Here is an 8,587-nt window from a genome sequence, read left to right on the forward strand (position 1 = left end):
GGGTAGAGTCCAGTGTGTGGGTAGAGTCCAGTGTGTGGGTAGAGTCCAGTGTGTGGGTGGAGTCCAGTGTGTAGGTAGAGTCAGTGTGTGGGTAGAGTCCAGTGTGTAGGTAGAGTCCAGTGTGTGGGTAGAGTCCAGTGTGTGGGTAGAGTCCAGTGTGTGGGTAGAGTCCAGTGTGTGGGTGGAGTCCAGTGTGTAGGTAGAGTCAGTGTGTGGGTAGAGTCCAGTGTGTGGGTAGAGTCCAGTGTGTGGGTAGAGTCCAGTGTGTGGGTAGAGTCCAGTGTGTGGGTAGAGTCCAGTGTGTGGGTAGAGTCAGTTTGTGGGTAGAGTCCAGTGTGTGGGTAGAGTCCAGTGTGTGGGTAGAGTCAGTGTGTGGGTGGAGTCCAGTGTGTAGGTAGAGTCAGTGTGTGGGTAGAGTCCAGTGTGTAGGTAGAGTCCAGTGTGTGGGTAGAGTCAGTGTGTGGGTAGAGTCCAGTTTGTGGGTAGAGTCCAGTGTGTGGGTAGAGTCAGTGTGTGGGTAGAGTCCAGTTTGTGGGTAGAGTCCAGTGTGTGGGTAGAGTCCAGTGTGTGGGTAGAGTCCAGTGTGTGGGTGGAGTCCAGTGTGTAGGTAGAGTCAGTGTGTGGGTAGAGTCCAGTGTGTAGGTAGAGTCAGTGTGTGGGTAGAGTCCAGTGTGTGGGTAGAGTCCAGTGTGTGGGTAGAGTCCAGTGTGTGGGTAGAGTCCAGTGTGTGGGTGGAGTCCAGTGTGTAGGTAGAGTCAGTGTGTGGGTAGAGTCCAGTGTGTGGGTAGAGTCCAGTGTGTGGGTAGAGTCCAGTGTGTGGGTAGAGTCCAGTGTGTGGGTAGAGTCAGTTTGTGGGTAGAGTCCAGTGTGTGGGTAGAGTCCAGTGTGTGGGTAGGGTCCAGTGTGTGGCTAGAGTCAGTTTGTGGGTAGAGTCAGTGTGTGGGTAGAGTCCAGTGTGTGGGTAGAGTCCAGTGTGTGGGTAGAGTCAGTTTGTGGGTAGAGTCCAGTGTGTGGGTAGAGTCCAGTGTGTGGGTAGAGTCCAGTGTGTGGGTAGAGTCCAGTGTGTGGGTAGAGTCCAGTGTGTGGGTAGAGTCCAGTGTGTGGGTAGAGTCAGTGTGTGGGTAGAGTCCAGTGTGTGGGTAGAGTCCAGTGTGTGGGTAGAGTCCAGTGTGTGGGTAGAGTCAGTGTGTGGGTAGAGTCCAGTGTGTGGGTAGAGTCCAGTGTGTGGGTAGAGTCCAGTGTGTGGGTGGAGTCCAGTGTGTAGGTAGAGTCAGTGTGTGGGTAGAGTCCAGTGTGTAGGTAGAGTCCAGTGTGTGGGTAGAGTCCAGTGTGTGGGTAGAGTCCAGTGTGTGGGTAGAGTCCAGTGTGTGGGTGGAGTCCAGTGTGTAGGTAGAGTCAGTGTGTGGGTAGAGTCCAGTGTGTGGGTAGAGTCCAGTGTGTGGGTAGAGTCCAGTGTGTGGGTAGAGTCCAGTGTGTGGGTAGAGTCCAGTGTGTGGGTAGAGTCAGTTTGTGGGTAGAGTCCAGTGTGTGGGTAGAGTCCAGTGTGTGGGTAGAGTCCAGTGTGTGGGTAGAGTCAGTTTGTGGGTAGAGTCAGTGTGTGGGTAGAGTCCAGTGTGTGGGTAGAGTCCAGTGTGTGGGTAGAGTCAGTTTGTGGGTAGAGTCCAGTGTGTGGGTAGAGTCCAGTGTGTAGGTATAGTCCAGTGTGTGGGTAGAGTCCAGTGTGTGGGTAGAGTCCAGTGTGTGGGTAGAGTCCAGTGTGTGGGTAGAGTCAGTGTGTGGGTAGAGTCCAGTGTGTGGGTAGAGTCAGTGTGTGGGTAGAGTCCATTGTGTGGGTAGAGTCCAGTGTGTGGGTGAAGTCCAGTGTGTGGGTAGAGTCAGTGTGTGGGTAGAGTCCAGTGTGTGGGTAGAGTCCAGTGTGTGGGTAGAGTCCAGTGTGTGGGTAGAGTCCAGTGTGTGGGTAGAGTCCAGTGTGTGGGTAGAGTCCAGTGTGTGGGTAGAGTCCAGTGTGTGGGTGGAGTCCAGTGTGTAGGTAGAGTCAGTGTGTGGGTAGAGTCCAGTGTGTGGGTAGAGTCCAGTGTGTGGGTAGAGTCCAGTGTGTGGGTAGAGTCCAGTGTGTGGGTGGAGTCCAGTGTGTGGGTAGAGTCCAGTGTGTGGGTGGAGTCCAGTGTGTAGGTAGAGTCAGTGTGTGGGTAGAGTCCAGTGTGTGGGTAGAGTCCAGTGTGTGGGTAGAGTCCAGTGTGTGGGTAGAGTCCAGTGTGTGGGTAGAGTCAGTGTGTGGGTAGAGTCCAGTGTGTGGGTAGAGTCCAGTGTGTGGGTGGAGTCCAGTGTGTGGGTAGAGTCCAGTGTGTGGGTAGAGTCCAGTGTGTGGGTAGAGTCCAGTGTGTGGGTAGAGTCCAGTGTGTGGGTAGAGTCCAGTGTGTGGGTAGAGTCCAGTGTGTGGGTAGAGTCAGTGTGTGGGTAGAGTCCAGTGTGTGGGTAGAGTCCAGTGTGTGGGTGGAGTCCAGTGTGTGGGTAGAGTCCAGTGTGTGGGTAGAGTCCAGTGTGTGGGTAGAGTCCAGTGTGTGGGTAGAGTCAGTTTGTGGGTAGAGTCAGTGTGTGGGTAGAGTCCAGTGTGTGGGTAGAGTCCAGTGTGTGGGTAGAGTCAGTTTGTGGGTAGAGTCCAGTGTGTGGGTAGAGTCCAGTGTGTGGGTAGAGTCCAGTGTGTGGGTATAGTCCAGTGTGTGGGTAGAGTCAGTGTGTGGGTAGAGTCCAGTGTGTGGGTAGAGTCAGTGTGTGGGTAGAGTCCATTGTGTGGGTAGAGTCCAGTGTGTGGGTAGAGTCAGTGTGTGGGTAGAGTCCAGTGTGTGGGTGGAGTCCAGTGTGTGGGTGGAGTCAGTGTGTGGGTAGAGTCCAGTGTGTGGGTAGAGTCAGTTTGTGGGTAGAGTCCAGTGTGTGGGTAGAGTCCAGTGTGTGGGTAGAGTCCAGTGTGTGGGTAGAGTCCAGTGTGTGGGTAGAGTCCAGTGTGTGTAGAGTCCAGTGTGTGGGTAGAGTCCAGTGTGTGGGTAGAGTCCAGTGTGTGGGTAGAGTCCAGTGTGTGGGTAGAGTCCAGTGTGTGGGTAGAGTCAGTGTGTGGGTAGAGTCCAGTGTGTGGGTAGAGTCCAGTGTGTGGGTAGAGTCAGTGTGTGGGTAGAGTCCAGTGTGTGTTTAGAGTCCAGTGTGTGGGTAGAGTCCAGTGTGTGTTTAGAGTCCAGTGTGTTGGTAGAGTCCAGTGTGTATTTAGAGTCCAGTGTGTGGGTGGAGTCCAGTGTGTGGGTAGAGTCCAGTGTGTGTTTAGAGTCCAGTGTGTGGGTGGAGTCCAGTGTGTGGGTAGAGTCCAGTGTGTGGGTAGAGTCCAGTGTGTGGGTAGAGTCCAGTGTGTGGGTAGAGTCCAGTGTGTGTTTAGAGTCCAGTGTGTGGGTAGAGTCCAGTGTGTGGGTAGAGTCCAGTGTGTGGGTAGAGTCCAGTGTGTGGGTAGAGTCCAGTGTGTGGGTAGAGTCCAGTATGTGGGTAGAGTCCAGTGTGTGGGTGGAGTCCAGTGTGTGGGTAGAGTCCAGTGTGTGGGTAGAGTCCAGTGTGTGGGTAGAGTCCAGTTTGTGGGTAGAGTCCAGTGTGTGGGTAGAGTCCAGTGTGTGGGTAGAGTCAGTGTGTGGGTAGAGTCCAGTGTGTGGGTAGAGTCCAGTGTGTGGGTAGAGTCCAGTGTGTGGGTAGAGTCAGTGTGTGGGTAGAGTCAGTGTGTGGGTAGAGTCCAGTGTGTGGGTGGAGTCAGTGTGTGGGTAGAGTCAGTGTGTGGGTAGAGTCCAGTGTGTGGGTGGAGTCCAGTGTGTGGGTAGAGTCCAGTGTGTAGGTGGAGTCAGTGTGTAGGTAGAGTCAGTGTGTGGGTAGAGTCCAGTGTGTGGGTAGAGTCCAGTGTGTGGGTAGAGAGTCAGTGTAAAAAAGGGTCAATGCAGGTAGTCTGGGTAGCCATCTGATTAGCTATTTAGCAGTCTTGTTTAGAAGTCTTGTTTAGAAGTCTTGTTTAGCAGTCTTGTTTAGCAGTCTTGTTTAGAAGTCTTACGGCTTGGGATTAGAAGCTGTTCAGGGTCCTATTGGTTCCAGTCACGGTGCATTGGTACCGCTTGCCGTTCGGTAGCAGAGAGAACAGTCTGTGTCTTGGTACCGCTTGCCGTTCGGTAGCAGAGAGAACAGTCTGTGGCTTGGTACCGCTTGCTGTTCGGTAGCAGAGAGAACAGTCTGTGGCTTGGGTGACTGGAGTCTTTCACATCGTCTGGTATAGAGGTCCTGGGTGGCAAGAAGCTGGGTCGTACGCACTACCCTCTGTAGCGCCTTGCGGTCGGATACCAAGCAGTTTCCATTCTAAGCGGTGATGTAGCCAGGCAAGATGCTCTCGATGGTGCAGCTCTAGAACTTGTTGAGGATCTGAGGGCCTATACCGTTACACTGGCCCCATCAGTAGTGCATTCTTACACCGATAATGTAGGTTAGAATCCATGGAGGGTACAGTCTGTCTGTCTGTCTGTCTGTCTGTCTGTCTGTCTGTCTGTCTGTCTGTCTGTCTGTCTGTCTGTCTGTCTGTCTGTCTGTCTGTCTGTCTGTCTCTCAATTCAATTCAATTCAAGGGCTTTATTGGCATGGGAAACATGTGTTAACATTGCCAAAGCAAGTGAGGTAGACAACATACAAAGTGAATATATAAAGTGAAAAACAACAAAAATTAACAGTAAACATTACACATACAGAAGTTTCAAAACAATAAAGACATTACAAATGTCATATTATATATATACAGTGTTTTAACAATGTACAAATGGTTAAAGGACACAAGATAAAATAAATAAGCATAAATATGGGTTGTATTTAAAATGGTGTTTGTTCTTCACTGGTTGCCCTTTTCTCGTGGCAACAGGTCACAAATCTTGCTGCTTTGATGGCACACTGTGGAATTTCACCCAGTAGATATGGGAGTTTTTCAAAATTGGATTTGTTTTCGAATTCTTTGTGGATCTGTGTAATCTGAGGGAAGTATGTCTCTCTAATATGGTCATACATTGGGCAGGAGGTTAGGAAGTGCAGCTCAGTTTCCACCTCATTTTGTGGGCAGTGAGCACATAGCCTGTCTTCTCTTGAGAGCCATGTCTGCCTACGGCGGCCTTTCTCAATAGCAAGGCTATGCTCACTGAGTCTGTACATAGTCAAAGCTTTCCTTAATTTTGGGTCAGTCACAGTGGTCAGGTATTCTGCCGCTGTGTACTCTCTGTGTAGGGCCAAATAGCATTCTAGTTTGCTCTGTTTTTTTGTTAATTCTTTCCAATGTGTCAAGTAATTATCTTTTTGTTTTCTCATGATTTGGTTGGTTCTAATTGTGCTGATGTCCTGGGGCTCTGTAGGGTGTGTTTGTGTTTGTGAACAGAGCCCCAGGACCAGCTTGCTTAGGGGACTCTTCTCCAGGTTCATCTCTCTGTAGGTGATGGCTTTGTTATGGAAGGTTTGTGAATCGCTTCCTTTTAGGTGGTTGTAGAATTTAACGGCTCTTTTCTGGATTTTGATAATTAGTGGGTATCAGCCTAATTCTGCTCTGCATGCATTATTTGGTGTTCTACGTTGTACACAGAGGATATTTTTGCAGAATTCTGCGTGCAGAGTCTCAATTTGGTGTTTGTCCCATTTTGTGAAGTCTTGGTTGGTGAGCGGACCCCAGACCTCACAACCATAAAGGGCAATGGGCTCTATGACTGATTCAAGTATTTTTAGCCAAATCCTAATTGGTATGTTGAAATGTATGTTCCTTTTGATGGCATAGAATGCCCTTCTTGCCTTGTCTCTCAGATCGTTCACAGCTTTGTGGAAGTTACCTGTGGCGCTGATGTTTAGGCCAAGGTATGTATAGTTTTTTGTGTGCTCTAGGGCAACAGTGTCTAGATGGTATTTGTATTTGTGGTCCTGGTGACTGGACCTTTTTTGGAACACCATTATTTTGGTCTTACTGAGATTTACTGTCAGGGCCCAGGTCTGACAGAATCTGTGCATAAGATCTAGGTGCTGCTGTAGGCCCTCCTTGGTTGGGGACAGAAGCACCAGATCATCGGCAAACAGCAGACATTTGACTTCGGATTCTAGCAGGGGGAGGCCGGGTGCTGCAGACTATTCTAGTGCCCGCGCCAATTCGTTGATATATATGTTGAAGAGGGTGGGGCTTAAGCTGCATCCCTGTCTAACCCCACGACCCTGTGTGAAGAAATGTGTGTGTTTTTTGCCAATTTTAACCACACACTTGTTGTTTGTGTACATGGATTTTATAATGTCGTATGTTTTACCCCCAACACCACTTTCCATCAGTTTGTATAGCATTCCCTCATGCCAAATTGAGTCTCTCTCTCTCTCTCTCTCTCTCTCTCTCGCATTCTCTCTCTGTCTCTCTCTCTGTCTCTCTCTCTCTGTATTCTACTGTAGTATCGTGATGTAATCTAATGTCTGGAGGTAACAAGAGGAAGGTATTTGTTAGAGATAGGGTGGTGTTCTGTATTGTGGTTTCATGGTAATACACCTACCTGCATGCCATCGTGAGTCACTGGAATGTCTGCTTTGAACGTGCCTTCAGTAAACTGGTGGAACTGCATTGTAGAAGCATTCTCCTTCTGCGTTCAGGATACAGATCTCATTGACTGGGTGGAGGGGTGGACAGGTTCATGTCGCTAACATTTAAACAGTTCTGGGGAGGGGTTTTGTTCAGTGGAGGATGGTATTGACAGATGAGAGTTACAGACATGTTTCTCTGGGGTGGTGCTGTGTTGGTTCCTGTGAACCATGGATTGTCACTGTTGTGTGTTGTACTGCTATGTACACATCTCTCTCCATCCCTCTTTCTGTAAACCTGATAGAATCCACTTTGCTGTAGCGCCACCCCTCCTCCCCTCTCCTTACCTGGTAGGATTCCACCTGCGTGGGCGTGGAGGACAGCCAGGTGTGTTGACTGTGTGAATGCCACCCTCACATCACTACAGAACATAATGCCATGCTACAGGTGTACCTGCCTCAGGTGTGTCTCAGGGTAGACCATACAGACACATAGATCCCACACCTGTTCCATACAGGCTCCATGTCAAGTGCAGGCATTTTACTACAGACATGGTGAAATAAAAAGCATTTCAATGTGATTGTAGTTGTCGCTATGGAAGGGGTGTCTGTGTAGTGCTACAGGTTGAACCAGGTCTGTTGTCGCTATGGAAGGGGTGTCTGTGTAGTGCTACAGGTTGAACCAGGACTGTTGTTGCTATGGAAGGGGTGTCTGTGTAGTGCTACAGGTTGAACCAGGACTGTTGTTGCTATGGAAGGGGTGTCTGTGTAGTGCTACAGGTTGAACCAGGTCTGTTGTTGCTATGGAAGGGGTGTCTGTGTAGTGCTACAGGTTGAACCAGGACTGTTGTAACTATGGAAGGGGTGTCTGTGTAGTGCTACAGGTTGAACCAGGTCTGTTGTTGCTATGGAAGGGGTGTCTGTGTAGTGCTGAACCAGGACTGTTGTTGCTATGGAAGGGGTGTCTGTGTAGTGCTGAACCAGGTCTGTTGTTGCTATGGAAGGGGTGTCTGTGTAGTGCTGAACCAGGTCTGTTGTTGCTATGGAAGGGGTGTCTGTGTAGTGCTACAGGTTGAACCAGGTCTGTTGTCGCTATGGAAGGGGTGTCTGTGTAGTGCTACAGGTTGACCCAGGTCTGTTGTTGCTATGGAAGGGGTGTCTGTGTAGTGCTACAGGTTGACCCAGGTCTGTTGTTGCTATGGAAGGGGTGTCTGTGTAGTGCTACAGGTTGAACCAGGTCTGTTGTTGCTATGGAAGGGGTGTCTGTGAAGTGCTGAACCAGGTCTGTTGTCGCTAAGGAAGGGGTGTCTGTGTAGTGCTACAGGTTGAACCAGGTCTGTTGTTGCTATGGAAGGGGTGTCTGTGTAGTGCTACAGGTTGAACCAGGTCTGTTGTCGCTATGGAAGGGGTGTCTGTGTAGTGCTGAACCAGGTCTGTTGTTGCTATGGAAGGGGTGTCTGTGTAGTGCTGAACCAGGTCTGTTGTTGCTATGGAAGGGGTGTCTGTGTAGTGCTACAGGTTGAACCAGGTCTGTTGTCGCTATGGAAGGGGTGTCTGTGTAGTGCTACAGGTTGACCCAGGTCTGTTGTTGCTATGGAAGGGGTGTCTGTGTAGTGCTGAACCAGGTCTGTTGTTGCTATGGAAGGGGTGTCTGTGTAGTGCTACAGGTTGACCCAGGTCTGTTGTTGCTATGGAAGGGGTGTCTGTGTAGTGCTACAGGTTGACCCAGGTCTGTTGTTGCTATGGAAGGGGTGTCTGTGTAGTGCTACAGGTTGAACCAGGTCTGTTGTTGCTATAGAAGGGGTGTCTGTGTAGTGCTACAGGTTGATCCAGGACTGTTGTCGCTATGGAAGGGGTGTCTGTGTAGTGCTGAACCAGGTCTGTTGTTGCTATGGAAGGGGTGTCTGTGTAGTGCTACAGGTTGAACCAGGTCTGTTGTTGCTATGGAAGGGGTGTCTGTGTAGTGCTACAGGTTGATCCAGGACTGTTGTCGCTATGG

The sequence above is a fragment of the Oncorhynchus mykiss genome, chromosome 12 (genome assembly GCF_013265735.2).
Source record: "Oncorhynchus mykiss isolate Arlee chromosome 12, USDA_OmykA_1.1, whole genome shotgun sequence".
In the NCBI taxonomy this organism is placed as follows: Eukaryota; Metazoa; Chordata; class Actinopteri; order Salmoniformes; family Salmonidae; genus Oncorhynchus; species Oncorhynchus mykiss.